The sequence below is a fragment of the Nyctereutes procyonoides genome, unplaced genomic scaffold (assembly GCF_905146905.1).
Source record: "Nyctereutes procyonoides isolate TBG_1078 unplaced genomic scaffold, NYPRO_anot_genome, whole genome shotgun sequence".
Lineage (NCBI taxonomy): Eukaryota > Metazoa > Chordata > Mammalia > Carnivora > Canidae > Nyctereutes > Nyctereutes procyonoides.
In genome coordinates this window covers 17,880,453-17,898,979 of record NW_026575117.1, presented here as the reverse complement: position 1 = coordinate 17,898,979, position 18,527 = coordinate 17,880,453, and positions in this window count along the sequence as shown.

The window sequence follows — 18,527 nt, the reverse complement described above, 5'->3', positions numbered from 1 at the left end:
AACCGTACAGTGGGATATTCAGATGGTTTCCCCATCAAGCCCTTAAGTACAAAGTAAGAGTCACAGCAAGGTATTGATTAGGCTACAGATACTCTCCGGGCTTTGCATTAGACCTGCTAGTTTAACTTCGTGCAGTGAGCTGCCAGTAGTTGACGCGTAGGGTAAAATCTGCAATTATTACTAAAGAGAACAGCCATGAAGTTCATTATGGAAAGGACAAAAAAAAAAAAAAACATTTGGATTTCAGTAATAAATGCTTCAAGATGTGTTTGTGAAATGTAAGAATGCTATTTTTCTCATGCATATACTCTCTGTCTCTAAAAGAACTTTGCATCGTGTTTCCATCAGTTTCCACGTTCTGATTATTCAATACTTATTAAATGCGTGTGATAAATAGCCCCCCCCTTTTTTTTTGCCAGTATAAACCTTAATACATTATTCACTTAGAACCTTGGATGGTAGTAGGCATTCATAGTGGAAGGTCCAAGAGTTCTCATAAAGAAGCAGCAAGGAGAGAGAGCTGGACCTGCGTCTGGAGACCTAATTAGAGTCTTGGCTTAACCAATAAATGCTAAGTAACTGTTGGGACGGTCTCATCACACCGCCTGGAGCCCCAGTTTCTCATTTGTGCTAAAAGTAATGCATCTTTTTTGCCAATCCCATTAGACGTTATGTGACTCATGTGAGGGGCCTTTGTAAATTCTAAAGGACAGAAGTTTGGCATTGTAAATTTGCATATGTGTGAAAAAGGAAATATAGCTATTCAAGGGAGAACATCATTAAAGGTTTAACTCAGTTAATTAGGTTATAAATGTGCAAATATGATTAAAATATCAAAATGATGTGTCAGAGGGATCCCTGGGTGGCGCAGCGGTTTGGCGCCTGCCTTTGGCCCAGGGCGCGATCCTGGGGACCGGGATCGAATCCCACGTCGGGCTACCGGTGCATGGAGCCTGCTTCTCCCTCTGCCTGTGTCTCTGCCTCTCTCTCTCTCTCTGTATGAGTATCACAAATAAAAAAAAAAATGATGTGTCAGATTTGTAAAGGCTTAAGCTCATAATAGATACTTAACAAAAGCTTTTTGGATAATAAGCAAATAAGGAAAACAGCTTGCCATTTAAACTTTTTCAGAGATCTCTAAGCCAGGGAAGTTAAATCATCTCAATATATTCACAAAAGTGAATATATATGTATCTGAGTAAACAGCTGTTTAAATATAGACTATTTTAGATGTTTCTGTGTTTAATGTAATTATTTGCTTTTTTTCATAAACCGTTTCTGATTGACAACTGATGGCAGCAAATTTAGTTTTTTCCTGAAGATTATGAGGTCAATTGATAAGTCACTGTGTAATGATTGATCATTTCTGTGTGTAAAGTGATTTGAAGAGTTAGGGCAAGACCTGTTTCAGACTGATAAAACTTTTAGTCAAAAAATTGCCTTGCTAATGTCATTTATAAGGGCAGCAGACATAGATTTAAAGCAAAAACTACAGTGTTTGATGACTCCCCTTTGTTTTTGTTTTTGTTTTTGTTTTTTTTGTTGTTGCAAGTGGCTTTTAGGTAAATGGGATGGCTCAACATTAAGATGACACATATTTTCCATTCTGTGGTGGAGGGAGAAACAATGCAATAGGTTGTAAATATTGCACAGCAAAACCACAGTTTGGTTTGCTGGAGAATACACATTCTCAATGTTGAATCTACCGTGCCCTCTACTGGAGAGGTTCTCAGAAGCCGTTAGTGGTGGAGGTGGTTCTCCAAGTGGTTCTTGAACTTTTTGTATTTAAAAAAAAATTAAATTACGGAAGAAGGCAAACAAAAAAATACAAGTTTCTAACAATACCAAAAGTAGAATATGGAAAGGAAAAGTCTCCCTGCCACAACTCTCCCCTCTGTATGCTCTTGCCACTGTAAGCTGTTTTTACTAAGAATTATTCTTATTAGCTAAACTTGTTTATACATAATAAGTTTCATACTTAGGCTTTAGAATTTAAGAACCAAGGGAAATGCTTAAAGAACACACAAGAATCATTCTGTGTATTACTCCATGCTTTGTTTTTTTTTTTTTTCAGTCAATAAAATATCTTAGTTCTGGAATTTGTAAAAGCTATAAACCTGTTGCTTACCTCACAAAATCATAATTTGGTGGTAGGTTTAAAAGAAAGGGGGGATAAAAAACCCTAAGAAGTTAAATGCTCTGTGGCAAAGGGTGTGATGAGTAATTGGAAAAAAAGGAAAGTCTTAATACTGTGATTGTTGACAGTATTTAAGGAAGTAAGACACCTACCTGTCCTTCACTCTCCCTCCCTCCAACCGCCTCCCCCTTTCCTTCCTTTTTTTCTTTTCTTTTCTTTTCTTTTCTTTTCTTTTCTTTTCTTTTCCTTTTTTCTTTTTCTTTTGAGGGAGAGGAGTCTCAGTTAACTTTAGTTGGTGAAATATTTTTTTAACAGAATGAACACACGACCCCAAAAGATTCTATGCTTTTCTTCACCCTTAATATGATCTGAGGTTTTTTTTTTTATTTTTATTTTTTTATGATCTGAGTTTTTAATGTCTTTCTTAGAATGCTGTTTGCATACCCAGAGGTGATAAGAGAGAAAGTTAGTGTTTCTGTTGGGAGTGAATCAGAATTCCAACATAAAACTTGACATGTACTACCGAGGAGTAATTTTCCCAATCTTTGCATTGGTAATTCCAGTGAGAGCACTTCTATGGTTCTGCCTGAAATTCATCCATGATGTGGCGTATGTCCTACTTCAGTGCAGGCAGGGCCTAATCAATTTGAGAACACTTTCCTCACTAAAGCAACTAGATGCTCTTTGAAACCCAGCATCATGATGTACTAGTCCCGCACCACCTCCATATAAAAAATTCTTACATGTACTGAAATACCTCCAATAGGTTTCTGTAGTTATTAGACATTATTCCTAATATATTAGGGCATAATTGCTAATATTAGGGCATTATTGCTAGTGTGGGCCCATAGCCACTGCTCTCTTCTGTGACCATGCTCTCCACAGAATCTCAAGGGAGAGTGATGATTTAAATCCCTTCTTTATAGAATAAGTTACATAGGTAGCATATTGTCTATAAAGTGGGGAGAGCTAAGAGTTTATTTCCTGGCATTTCTTTTGCCTGGGATTTTAATTTCTGTGCACAGAATTTTGTCAAATCACTAGAGTGTCAAGTGACCTACTGACTACTTTTTGACATTTAGGATATTGGGTTCATAATATATAAGATTTCAAAGGTCTATATATGATACCAATCACCGAGAGTCAGAGAGAGAGAGAGAGAAGAAGGATTGCTCTTCATCTAAGACTGCATTGGCATTTCCAGGTTACGGACTATCCCTATGTAGAAAGTATTAATCCATTTTAGACTTTGGTTTTCAAAGATTTTTGATCCATGAACTACTTCATAAGAAGCTAAAATCTTGTGAAGTTTCTCTACAAAACACATTTTTGGAACACAAATTCTCAAATCTTAATAAAATTAATTGGAAGAACAATGTTTTCAAAGAGATACCAGTAGGCCTTGATACATCTGTCATAAATATTGAAGTCTTAAATGCTGAGCTAATGGCACTAGACCTCAAAATTCTTAGCTTCAAAAGACAAAATGATTTTGCTTTTCTTTTCATAAATTATCCCTTAGGAGAGCAGTGTGGTTGGAGGTTTTTTCCAAGCCTGGGATCCTTGCATTTAGTTGCCAGTTCCTGGTATGATTTTAGTTATGACCTCAGGCAAATTGCTTAGTCTTCTTGTGCCTAGGCTTCGTATCTTTAGGGTGGAAGTGATTATGGCAACCTCCCTTTGCAAGGAAGTTAAAACAGGGTGGGGAATGCCCTAAGTGATGTAGTGAAAAAGGCTGGCCTTCGGCATAACGTTGTGGCACGACTACTTCTTTTCTAGGGGACTTTTTCCTATCTTGTTGCTGCTTTGTTAGCACCCACTGTTTGATGCTGCTCCTAGGGGAGCATGTCTCCCATTAAAGCAGAAGGGCTGAATCCAGAGAAAGCCCTGAGTATCTCCTAATTCAAGGAGCACCAGGACAAGTTCCATCCTGCTTCTGTGGAGGCAGCACTGTGTTAAGGATCAGGGTGGCTTAATGGGGGAATCTTCCTCCTGTGGTCTTCACCCTGGAAGAATTGCATCCTGGATCCTATACTATCATTGCCTGATACTCCTCCTTTCTTGGGGGTCTCTTCATCCATTGGGTTCCCTGGTGGTCCCCTTGGGCTCTTCTAATGCCCTCTTGGGAACAACGGGGATGTAAGGTTACTGTTTGAAATGTTTTAAGTTCCTCCTCAAAAATGTTTCAGAAATGTCCAGCCCTTCACAGGCTAATCGTTTCATCTATTTTGGAAGAAGTCTTCACTATCTTTATAGGGTGAATAAACCTATGAACTATATGTCGGACATTTGATGAAAACTCTTTTCTTTTTTTTTTTTTTTTCCCTCAATGAAGTTTAGGAGGGAGAAAAGTTGCCTCTGTTGTTTTTGTCTGTTCCTTTTTTTTTTTTTTAAGAAATGTTTTATTTGACAGAGAGAAAAGGAGAGAGCCAGAGAGAGAGAGAGCAAACTCAGGCACAAGTAGGGGAAGGGGGAGGGGGAGGGAGAAGCAGGATCCCCACTTGACTCAGAGCTTGATCCCAGGACCCTGGCATCATGATCTGAGCTGAAGGCAGATGTTTAACCAACTGAGCCATCCAGGTGCCCCTTGTCTGTTCCTTTCTAACTGCATTTCTCCCTCTTTCTGATTGTAGTGAAACTGTCTCATTCAGAGACTTACAGTCTTCCAGGTACTGATTATTTTATCACCTTTGGTTAATTTAGTGTACATTCGATGTCACGTTCTTTGAGACTTTTTAAAGTAAGTTTAAACCCAGTTAAGGCCAGCAAAATCAACTGGCCTGGCCCAAACTTGATCAGCCCTATCTACCCCAGCATCATCATTTTCTTCAAAACTGATTCATCTTCTTGGAAGTTTCCATTTCCCAATGGGTTTATTATATCCAGTTTCAAAGTTCCGTCATCCATGTTTCTTCCTTATGACCAGCAGGATCTCTCTTTAGCAGTGATCTGGCTTTCTTAATCATTTAAAAATTGTCCTGTGTGTAGTAGAATGTTGCTTTTAAACTTTTTCCCCTGACTAATAAGTTTGCTCACTCTTTCTATCCTTTAGCTTCTTGTGAAAACAGTTTTGTCCCTACACAAAAATGGGAATTTTCATCTAAAGCATCTTTTTTGGTGCTGTCTGAAGTTGTTCTTCTCTTTTCTGATGTACTTTGAAGGGTATTTTGCTTGTAGCTTGAAATTGGATTTTTTAAAAAGATTTTATTTATGTATTCATGAAAGACACAGAGAGGCAGAGACACAGGCAGAGGGAGAAGCAGACTTCATGCAGGTAGCCCGATGTGGGACTCGATCCCGGGACCCCAGGATCATGGCCCAGGCCAAAGACAGACGCTAAACCTCTGAGCCATCCAGGCATCCCAAGAAATTGGCTATGTTTTGCTGCATCTTCTAAATACTGAATATTTCTTATAATGTCAACTTGTTCTAAATGTTTGGATTTTTCTTTGCTAAGTCCTTTATTAAAACTCTGTATTTTAATCACATTTTTAAAAAGATTTTATTCATTTATTCATGAGAGACAGAGGGAGAGAGAGAGGCAGAGACACAGAGGGAGAAGCAGGCTCCATGCAGGGAGCCTGACGTGAGACTCGATCCCGGGTCTCCAGGATCACGCCCCGGGCTGAAGGCGGCGCTGAACCGCTGAGCTGCCTGGACTGCCCTAAAACTCTGTATTTTAAACCCAAGCAGAGAGATGGGGATTTCCAGATCTTTATTTATGGCCTCCAGTCTGTGCCCAGGCCTGTCTAGTAGTAATGACCTCCAGCTTTTCTATTTCTGATAGTTTGCTCTTGAGTCCAGCTTCCATGAAAGTGGATTCAAGGTCTTAAAATTCTTCTCGAATTAGGTTAAACTTGTCAAAATTTTCTCATCTTTCCTCCAGAAGGGCAGAAACTTTGGTGGCGAGTTCTCTGTCTTTATTGCATAGGGTAGGCTTTTAATTGTTAAAATTCTGACTATGATTGCAAATAACACCATCTCTGGTGGTAGTTGGTGGGGATTGGGGTTTGGTTTAAGGTTCTCTGGCAGGGCTGCCATTGGCTGCACAGTGTCTCGAGAGCCAGTACAAACAGAGCATCATGGCCATGCGCAGGCTTACCCACATCTAGGGTATTCTGAGCCACTTCAGGTTGGCAAACTCTTGACTAAACTTTTCACGCTGGGGCCCCAGAGGCCTTCTTTACTCATACAGCTTACAGAAAGCTTCCTACTCTTAAAGCCCCTCTGTGTCTGGCTGACTGTGAATGTATCTGGGAAGAAGTGGGGCAGAGATCATGGAGGCCACTGCCAAGGTTTCAACTTACTTCACAAACTTCGCCTTTAAAAAACAAGGAAGAAAAAAAATAAAAATAAAATAAAGAACAAGGAAGGAATAAGTGGAATTTAAGATGTTTTCACCTCTCAAGAATGTGCAGTCCAACTATGAGTGAGGAAAACAGGATTTTTTTTTCAGATTCTTCTTGCACGTGGTAAAACATCTCATGACACAGAGACCCTTTGGTGTGCTTCTGTTCAGGATGATCATTTCTGGAGGTATTAGAAACTGGATGCAGCTACTCCTAGAGGCATATCCGTAGGCTATCAGGTATCCAGACCTTGACTGGCTCAATTAACAGCTCAATCTTATTGACAAGTCTGCAGATTGGCTGGGCGCCCACTGGTTTTGTCTGGGTAGACGTCTCCGCTGACTTGGCTAAGCTTAGTCATGCATCGTGGAGTAGGCTGGGGATTGGCCAATCTGGGCTAGGCCGGGCTGCATGGCTCTGTAGGCCTTGACTGGGCTCCCTTATGTGTCCTGAGGTCAGCCGGGTGTCAGCTGATAGAGGCTGGTGGAACTCTATGTTTGACTGTGAGAAAGCCCAGTCTTCTCCTTCCATGGTAATGGAAGAGCACAAGACAGCCATTGAAATGCAGGTTTAAAAATTCACTGTGACTATGAAATATCGACATCTCATTTAGTGGTCTTTTCTCTTCATGAAGTCATGATCCTGAGGGAGACCGTAGATCTTCTGGAATTGGGATGGAGAGTGGGCATCAATCTAGTTTACCCCTTTCTTCTGTTTCTGTGGCTTGGCTCGTCAGCCACTGTCTACCTGGTACACAGTGAGTTGACAGAGATGACCTCCTCCTGCAGTGAACGTCACCTCAGAGATGGCTAGAAGAGTATTCTCAAATTACTGTACTCTACTGATCAGGGGAGGAGGAACTCTTCACAGCACATGCTGTCCAGTGGAATAACAACAGCTTGAACGTCCAAGATGCTGATTCAGCAGAACCAAATGCTGTGTTACTGCAATATTCTGGGAAAGTCTGTATTTATAGGCTTTCATTTCCTTCTCTGAAAAGCAGGAAATACGTGAATACAATTCATATCCTGAACCTGATGGGGCTCGAGCTAGCATAAAAACTTTATCTTTTGCGGGATAGAGATAATATTTTTCTGAGAGAACTTTTTTTTTTTTAATCAATCGTAGAGTTTCCTTAAAAGAATAAATCAACATCAATGTCAAGGTACAAGGAATGCTGCGGTGAGTCATTCCTCCTATTACCTTCCTGAAAGGAGATGAGCCTTTAATTCTTGTCCTGAAATAAAAGCAGAAATTAAGAGCTCCAGAATTTCAGTCAACATGACATTTTTTTTTTTTTTTAATCTTCCCTTTTCCAGCTCCTGGAGACCCTGGCTTTCCTGTCTGTTGGGGAACACCATGGTTTGTTGGGCTCATGAGTGACTGTAATAAAATCTAGGGAGCAACTGGAGGAAGTTGTCTCTGTTTTGTGAAATTGTTACCAGGCTTGCGTATCCCCCTTTCCTTTAAATATAAAGTATTTTTGTCATGTCAGGTCTCCTTAACCGACTGTTTTTTTTTTTTTTTTTTTTTGATTTGACAGAGAAGTTTTTAAGAACTTCAGGAAAGGAAAGGTGGAAAGTGTGTGTGGGGAGGGGGAAGGGAGGTAGGTGATGATAGCTATGAGAAGTGAGAAAACTTCTCAAGGACATGAGTTTAAGGTGGTCCAGAGAACGTGACCCATAGGTCTCCCGGATCTAAGCCAGGAACCTTTATGGAGATATCAGATTTACTTTCTCTGTGGAAAGAGCTTGTTTTTCTTGCTCCTTTGAAGCATCTGTTCATTTGTCCCTTGAATCTTGAAATTCCTTAGCTTCCCTTTGCTCTGCACACTCACCCTAGGCACCCATTCCCGTGTATTCAGATGTGATCCGCGTGCTGATTAATCTCAGCGCTGTTCTCTCTCCTCATCTCAGACCCTTATAGCTAATTGTTCACTAGCTTGATTCACTGGGATGACTCAAACAAACTTGTTAAAAATAACGTTTCCCATCTTTGAACCTAAACCTGTTTCTTCGCCATCCCAGGGGATGGCACCACCATCCACTCAGTTGCTTGTGACAAAGCATGGGGTTGAAGGGAGTGGTCACCTTTGAATTCCACCCTCTCTCAGTCCTGTATTGAATCCATCCTGCCTATTAATTTTACAACTGAAATGTATCTTGGAACTGAACTATAAACTTCTCTTCACTCCCACTTCCACTTTCCTTATTACCTCTCTGTCTTATGGATCCAAGCAATTGATCCATAATTGATTTCTCCTCTTGCAATCCATCCTTTTCAATAATTTATCTGCTTTTCAGTCAAGATGATTTTACTAGAACCCTTGTCGATCATTATTGCCTTCCTGATTAAAACCATTAATGGCTTTCTGTCACCTTTAAGATATGTTCCAGATTCAAATTGACCTCGAAGATCCTTTTTCTTGGCTCCTGAATGCCTTTCCAGCCTTATATTACCATTGCCTTATTTTTTAGGCTGTTATTCTACTGCTTTTTTTTTTTTTTTAAGTTCCTCCTACAGACCATGCTTCCTCTTTCCTTGGTCCCTTTGCTCATGCTGTTCCCTCTACTTGGATCTTTCTTCTTTCTTCCCACTCTTCATCTGACTATTTTTCGTATTAGACTTCCTCAGGTATTGCTTAAATGAACTTCCTTTCTGGGATACCACCTACACACTATTCCCTCCCCCCACTAACAGATCTGGGTGAGGTGCTCCTCCTAAGTGCTCCCCCAGCATCTATTAATTTACTTACTCCAGTGAAATATAATTGGTTTCTTGTCAGTATTTCCCATGAGATGCGTCTTCTTCTCTTTCTTGGTTTTGTCTGGTTCTGGTTCCGATTCCTGTTACTGTTCTTATTCTTGTCCTTCTCAGCCTTCTCCTTCTTCTTTAAATTACAGTATCTTGGAATATAGAGGGTAATCAATATTTGTCGAGGAAATGGATGGATGGAAGCATGAATGAATACAGGAATGAATGATTACTTTTCCAGGGACTCTACCATCTGTTATCAGCATGGCTTCTGTCAGAGATTCATATTTCTTGATACCTAGAGTTAGATTCTCATTGTTAACCTTATGAAATAGCTTCCATAAACATTGCATTTTGCTGTATTTATAAATTAATTTTCTTTTTTTTCTGTTGGAATTTCTTGTTTGCTATTTATGAGATAAGCGTAGTTTTAAAAAATCTGCCTTTTACCTATTGTAAATATAATCCTTTTTTTGTAAAATGACTTAACAAAGATCTAAATTGGGGGAAAATTGACAAGGCACTGATATATGATGTGTTCATTTAAAACATTATGGAATTTGGATGATCTCACATTTCCTCTAATAAAGATATTTAAAGAACCCTCCACAGGATTTAAAAAAAAAACACATGATATTATCATTTGTTCTCATTTTACTAACTATTGCAATATGTACTTGAATGAAGCCACTTACATATCATTATTTTTTATTGACGTATAATCGACATACAATATTCTCTTTGCTTCATGGGTACAACATAGTGATTTGACATTTGTATACATTGCAAACTAATCATTGCAATGGGTCTAGTTTCCATTTTTTGTTGTTGAATTGTTTATGTTCTTCATATATTTTGGATATTAACCGCTTATTGGAACTATAATTTGCAAATATCTTCTTCCATGTATCTATTATTTATTTAAATATATATTGCCTTAATTAGACAATTTAATAATAAATCAAATCTAATATAAAAGTAGCTTGTTTCTGAGACTTTTTGGGAATTTCCATTTTGGACCATTATGTAATAGGTTGCCTCTTTTTGCTTCTATCAGGCAAATGGACAAAACATTGCTTAATGATTTTAAATCCCATAATAATAGAAAATCATTTTCTTCATAGTTTCATTGTTTTTAAGCTCTGAATTTCTGTTCACACACAGACACTATTGCATTATTTGGATCATAATGTTCAAATTTAATATAACATTGTAATATATAACATATAACAGACATAATGATCAGTGTAGGTAATTTCCTCAGGCTTAAGAAGAGGAAAACAAACAGGAAAGCCTTATTAAGAGTATGGTCGGGATTACTGGGTGGCTCAGTGGTTGAGTGCCTGCCTTCAGCCCAGGGCATGATCCTGGAGACCCAGGATCGAGTCCCACGTCAGGCTCACTGCATAGAGCCTGCTTCTCCCTCTGCCTATGTCTCTGCCTCTCTCTCTCTCATGAATAAATAAATAAAAATCTTTAAAAAAAAAAAAGAGTATGGTCAGGTGGGTAGCACTCGAAGCACTTAAGAAAGATTTCTGGGTTTCTGCTTTTACAATCACGTCTTGAGCCTATGCATTTACCTTCCCTACTTCTCCACAGTCCATCAACAGAACCAAAAATGTGAAAAAAATGTATGACAATTTGAGGATAAAGTGGTGAATAATATCCACTTGGCTTTTTCTACCTTGGTGGTATTTATTCACAGTGTGGAATTTCACATTTGTGGCAGTGTTACTGACCTGTTACCACACAGAATGTGAGGAACCACGAGCCTCCATGTCGAAAGTCTGAGAACTAGCTGAAAGCTGAAGTAGAACATCCAGCGCTTGATTTTGAATATTAAACTCTTCTGCCTTTTGTTTTGAGTTGGTAATCTGTATGTCTGACTTTATTTCTACTTGCTTTCATGAGATAAGAACTATAATCACTCACCTTTGTTGCCATCTAGTACAGACTTATCCATAAAGCAAGTGCTAAAAAAATACTGTTTAATTGTATCTAATCAAAGAAGCTGTGGTATAAGTGACAAGTTACTGGTCTTGGGGACATGGATTTGGTTTTAAGGCCAGACTGCCAATGATTAACCACTTTTGTCAGGTTACTTCCTTCATGACTCAGCTAGGACATCCCCTTGGGGAGCCTCCTTGACGCCCACTCTAGCTTGCATTCTGAAGGAGCTTACTCAATGTGCTCCCACAACTCTGTGTTTCCCCCTTTTGGGGCATTTAGCATTCTTGTGTGCTCCTCTCTGAGGTAGTGAGTGCTTGAGTATCCTTGATTTTCATTTGGAAAATGAGAATCTTGATAATATTGAGGTTTCTAAGACTCTTCCTTAAAAAAAAAATGTCTGGTCCTGGTCCTGCCTCCTTTAATGATAATAGCAATATGTCTTATTTACAGAGTATCAGTTATACATGCCAAACACTGACCAGGCACTAGACACATATTAGCATTATCTCTTATCCTTATACTCCTAGGAGATAGCTGTTAGTATTCCCATTTCATAGATGTTTGTGAAGAAATTGCTCCAAATCAATATCAACCAAGACTGGCAGAGCTGGGATTTGAATTCCAATTCTTTCCACTTAGAATTCTAAATCTTTCCATTATAGAATTGATGTTTCTATGGGAAGTTCGGTTTGGATTGTCATGGACAGGTCTCATCATTGATATCCTGGCTATGTAGTTCCGGTCTGTAAAAGGTTGACCTTGAAAGGTGAGCTAGGAAAACCCAGCCTCTGAGCTTCCGATACATTACTTGACACATTAACATTGCATGCTCCATATAATTGTTGAATAATGAATTAGTTACTGAATGGAAAGCCCATGGACGGTATTAGTAATTTATGTGATAAACCAAAAGACTATGTGTGATTGAAGAGTTTTTAAACACCCACAACTTCAGTTCAGTTGACAGACAAACACTCCTGGGAAGGTAAAACTGGAATTTGGTTCTCATTTAGTAGGTGAAATATGAAACTGGCTAGTCATCCAGGGATCTTATTAAAAATACAAATTTCAAGATGTCATGTCCAGAGTTTGTTAGACTCTCCTCTTCTGAATGTGGCATAAAATGCTTCACAATTATGGAATGTTAAACATACTTCATGTGTTACTGAGGATTTTTTTTTTTACATGAAAGTTGGAGAAAGTATCCTTTGAGATCTATCCAATCTCAAGGAACAGAACAGTTCAGAGACTCAGTTAGATCAGAAAAGAAAGAAGCTCTTTCAGTAGGTGAAGGGAGTGTTGTCCCTATCTTCTCAGCTCGAGTCCAGTTGATTATAATTTAACGAATAGATTGTTTTGTTGTTTCAGGGCTGAGACATCCTTCAGTTACCTCAGGTGATAGGGTATTGTCGGGATGTCCTCATAAAGTCTGAAAGCAGAGCCAGGAAACAGGGCAAGGCTGCAGTGTTCAGAATCAGCGAAGGAGTGAAGAGTGATTCTACTCGCTTGTCAGGCTTATGACTCAGCACCTCTTATTTCGCCTCCGTCTATAGATTTCTTCCTTCTCCATCATTGATTTATTCTTCTGTCTCTTCTTGTTTCTGCCTAATGGCTTCTGCTTACTGTCTTCTACCTTTAAAAAATGCAAATAAGCAACATTTATTGGAGCTTACCCTGTGCCAAGAATATCATTTTTATCCTCACAGCAACCTTTTGAGGTATGAAAAGTGTCCTCCTTTATCTGGTCCTTCGTTATCCTGGTTTCCACATTGAGTGCTCAGGGATGCAGAAGCCATCAAAACAGGGAAGCATCCATTTAATAGATTGAGAGCAAACCCACATTTCTACTCACAACCCCCTCCTTGCTTACCAACAGTCCTGGTAATTAACTGTCACTACCTACAGTGCAAGTATAATGCAAAGCTTACCAGCAAAATTTGCAAAAAGATGCAGGATTCCCTATTAATTTCCTGTTAATAGGAAAGCCTTTGGGAAATGAGAGTCTGAGACTATGGTCAGTCAACAGAGAAGAGAAAATTGACAAGGTCTATATTAACTTTGCTATTGAGAACTGGTTTTGCTGTCAGCTATTCCGAGATACATCTTGAAAATCTTTGGTATGTGCACTATTATGTAATTGAGTGTGGGCATTAACACAGGCCAGATTTTTATCCTCTTCTAGTCCCTCAGGCTTTTGTGGAAATAAGAATTAGGCTCCTGGAACATAATGCTAGTGATTTTTGACTGATATATACTCATGAGGTTAGGAAAATATAAATAGCTATTTGGAGTCTTTAAAAACTGAAAGTCATCTATGATTTATAAATGATAGAGGCTGTGATGAGTTTTTTTTGAAAGATTTACTTATTGAGAGGGAGAGAGAGGGAGAAAGTGTGCATGAGCAAACAGGGGAGGGGCGGAGGGAGAGGGAGAGAGGAACATAAGCAGATTCCTGGCTGAGCATGGAGCCCAATACAGGGCTTGATCCCAGAACCCTGAGATCATGACCTGAGCCGAAATCAAGAGTTGGACACTCAACCGACTGAACCCCCCAGGCACCCCTGTGATGAATTCTTAATAGGCCCCAATAGTCTCTTTAGTTTTCACTTTAAAGTCCTGCTAATAGCATTTTAGTGTTAAATAGGATTTTTTCAATTTGAGAGTATTTTTCACATGCATTATCTCATTTCATGGTTATAAAGCTTTGTGAAGTAGAAAAGGGAAATAGCATCACTCTGTTTTAAAGGTGAGGATACTGGTATTAGTCTGATGTCAAGTAGTTACTGACAGTTTAGTACTAAAGTAATTTTCCTGGCTCCTGGTGCAGTAGAAACTCCTCAAAGCAAAAAGGGAGACGAAGGAACAGATGAAGAAAAGAAGGAAGAGCGATACTTAACAATCACAAAATACCAGCCATGGGCTTAATCTATTTTAAAAGTCAATTTTCAATTGTTTTTCATAATGTATTCTCAGAATAGATTCTTTAAATTCATCTTATCATTCCCAGTATGAGGAAGATCAATACCATCTCTATTTTATGAATGAAGAAGTTATAGAAAATCAAACAATGTAGACACAGTGGGAAAATCAGTTGGAAAATTAAATGGAATAGTCCTGTGTCCAAAATCAGGCAATTACTAGAATCGTTAACAAAAGTAGAATTACTCAGACTATTTACCCCCTTTACCCAGGGAAGCTTTTAATTTTTTTCCCGATTTTCATATCTTTTTCAGAAATCTTTTTATTGTAATTTTTTTCTTTTAAAAATCAGTTAACTATGATAAATCACATAGATCAGTCTAGTTTTTATACTTTTCTCTTTGGGAAAAATAATACTTGGTTCTAAGCATTTATTTAAAAAAATAACTTAAAAGCAAAACAAGACAACACTTTCCAGGAGAGACTTCATCTTGGGAATTAATAGCTGGTCATGTACTCATTGCTTCTTATGTTCAAAATCAGTGATATATTTTACTTGTAGTCCTACTTTGGGCTTCAGGATTTTTTTGTGTGGGAAAGAACAATGATACAATTTTTGTGGGTCTTTACACTTCTGACTGTTGCCTGTTACTAGAATTTACATTTAAGTATTTAGAAAAGAGTGGTTTCTGCAGGTTTGTTACTGGTAATGACTATAAGTAACCTTTGGTTCTGTTGCAGGCAATTATTTGTGTGGAAAAGTCCTGAAAAGTTTGGACTGATGTTATCCTGTTACCCAGTTCACATTTAAACTGAATTTATTGACTGAAAAATTTAGTTTATGAACCTCTTTTAGTAAGTTCCTGAAATAAATTAAAGCTTTTTTTAGACACATGTCCTTGCTCTGAGTGCTTATCAGAATGGCATTTTTTGTGACTCCCAATACATTTTTCTGATTTTCCTGACTGGATAAATAAAAAAAAGATTCAGGATGAAGGGGGAAAAATGTCTCTGACAGTAGTTGTATCTAATTCTAAGGTATAGCAAAAAGATGTCAAAATACCATTTCTGGCTTTAAAACAGAAAAATATCTCTGACTTTCCAAGACCTTATCAGTGCACGGAGAGTTTCTTTGGGACTTACGTTCCCATTTTGTCGAGAACAGCACATGCAGTAAAAAATTCCATTCCACCAAACAGGACGTAAGGGGTTTGATTTCCTTCCAAATTATTTTCTTTTCCCTCTCCTTGAAATTACTAATGTTAATATTGTATGTAGGTAATGGTCTAGTGGGGCTGGCAATACCTGGGGAGTAGGAAGAGTTTAGGAGAGATACTGGAAGACTCTAAAAACTCACAGGGACATTTTTTTGATTGTTAAATTCTGAAATTCATACTTAAGAGATAAGAACAGCTGTACCACTTTAAAGAACTGATTCTCAGTTGAGGTTGTTTCTGTGCCCAGGGGATATTTGGCAATGCCTGAGCACATTTTTGATTGGCTTAACTGTTCTTAACTGTTCTTTGCTGTTCTTCCTTCCCAAAGCCCTGCTAGTACCCTACCCTGCCCTACCCTCAACCAAACCTCTTCCCATTTAAGTCTTACTGCAGTGAACTATGTCAAAACCATGGAACAAAATCTTGTCATGCATTGCAAAGGTAAATATTAGCAGGAAACACAGGAGGGTGTGTGTGTGTGTGTGTGTGTGTGTGTGTGTGCGTGTGTGTTTTATGGCAGTAGGGTAGAGGCCAGTGATGCTGCTAAACATCCTACAGGGTACAGGACAATGTTTCAACAAAGAACTGTCTGGTTTAAAATGTCTCAACAAGGGTGACGATGCGAAATTGTGTTTTTAAAGACCAACTGGCTTTCCAGGTAGCGAATCTTGACTAAAAGGATTAAAGGTGTTTACATATCATTTTTAAAAAATGTGCTGATTAGAATAACCCAATTTAGAACATTTCGAGAAAAAAAATGTAGAAAAATATAAAGACAAAGTTTGGCAATAATTATCCACGCACTGCTCAGAGGAACTTGGGCTCATTCATTCAACAAATATTATGAAGTGTCCAGAGCAAGCCAGATCATGTTCTAGGTGTTCAACATGAATTATGAAACAATCTGGTGATTCTTTTCTTATTAAGGAGATGGACCCATAAGGCTATTAGATCCAATGTCATCAAACATTCAAATCATAAAATTAACTGCCGTGTCCCCTCACGAGGCTCATCTGAAAATTTTGTTTCTGTGAAGCATGCATCCAAAGGAAGTGTATTGTTTAGACCAACTGACAACTACATTCCTTGTGTAAAGTTGTCCATTGGCATTAGTCACTTGTAGGCCTGGTTTACGTAAATTAGCATCCTTGAGTTTTATCATTCTGGGACATCGATGAGATTGTTTCTGGGACCTATGTGAGTGTCAGAGCAATTTACTGTAACACTGTGGCCCTGCGTGGATGGCCATCTTATTTTTTCTAGGTCCTTACTCTTTCTCAATACATACTTTAATTGAACTTATAACCATAAATTATTTATTTTTAAGGGAAAAGAAAATTGATTAAAACATTAAACTTGTTCTTGGTGCTTACAACTCTCTTTATTGAGATGTTGTTAGTGTTATTTTATGTTGTTGTTGTTGATTGAGATTGCTGTAGACCACTGTAATCATGAACTCAATAATTTTTATATAAAGAGATATTAACCAGCTCCAAATAATGCCTTTTAATTGAACTCTTGCAGCATTTATTGTTGTAATACTTTTGAGCTTACTCTCAGTTTGACTTTTACTGCCATTTAAATTTATTTGTATTCAAGTTACAACCCAAGTAGCATGTACAATCTGAAGGTGTGAACAAGAGCCTGTAACTTCTTGGAAGCTTGGAGGTACCTTACATGGTCTGTGTACTCCTGGTGTTATTACTAGTCGATATTGCCTACTGTTTACCCAGCATGCTCTAGGCATCAAGGGTTTTGTAGCAATTCTCTTGTAAGTAGTGTGCATTCAGATTTATTACATGTTTTGGAGACCATATAAGTGAAATGACCCAGAGTAGAGTTCAAAAAATGCTCATATTATTTACTATAAAATGAATACGACTCTAAAACTCTGTTTTGCAATCTGTGGCTCCCCATTTTTTTTTCTTTTTCATCTCCAGATATCCTCATAGACCCCAGGGTTACATACGTCTGATGATGTTGTCCCAAGTCTCTATCTCCTAAAAATCGGGAGTATCCTGAATGACATCTTTCTGAGCATTATTGCAGATGTTGCTGCTCAGAGTGTCCCTTCTGAAACCTTGATGGTCTGGGCGGATGGAACAGATCCCTTTCACTTAAATGGATGCCAACCCACACGGCTGTTCTTCAGGGGCTGAATCAGGGCTAAAAGTCACCAGCCATGATCTGTGCTCAGCATCTGTACTTTCTTATTAGTTTCCCATAAAAAAGGAAGACAACCTTATCTAAATAATCACTGCTGTGAGACTCTAGCACCCAATTTAGTAGTACACAAGACTACTCAAGAACTCAAGTTCTTGCCCCACTGGCTATGACACTAGAAATAGCCTTTTGGGGTGAGTTTTGTTTGCCTTTCTCTGGTGTTCCTACATTAGAGGCAGAGATATTTACTACACCTCCTACCATCAACCAAGACCTGGAAAAGTTGGCACTTTCTAGCTTTTTTCATCCCAGTGCACTTTGTTCTAGGAAAAACTCATCTTGTTTGTTATTTTTCCTTTGGAAAGGGTCTGAAAAAAAGAAAACATGCTCTCTGTTGCCTTTCAAATTTAGCTAGTTTGTAAGGGTAAGAGCTGACTTCACTGCGTGTGTGTCTCACATACTATCTGATAAGACCAAAGAAGTAACTAGAAGTACAAAGTGAAGCTCTACCAAGCCCATCCTGGCTTTTTTTTTTTAAGATTTTATTTATTTATTCATGAGAGAGATGAGAGAGAGGCAGAGACATAGGCAGAGGGAGAAGCAGGCTCCCTGTGGGAGGCCTGATGCAGAGCTCGATCCTAGGACCCTGGGATCATGAGCTGTGCCAAAGGCAGACACTGAACCACTGAGCCACCCAGGTGCCCCCCATCTGGCATATTTTAATGTATTGTTAGTAAGCCTTGGTTTTAAAGCAAAAAATAAATCTGGGACAAATACTAAAGTGAATAGAGCATCAGGACAATAGAAACAAACCTGGACCAGACAGGCCAACTGGGATGTGAACTTATTCTGAGAAAAGTCTTGATCACAACTAGGAAAGAAAAAGAAGGTCAATATTATTGAAATATATTGAGCAATGGGGGAGAGCTGATAGATATAGCTCTATATGATAGCTGGGATATCACATAGATAGAGATGAGATGGTACAAGGGTCTCTAGGCCATGCTGGAAGTTTTTTTTTTTTTTAATTTATTTATT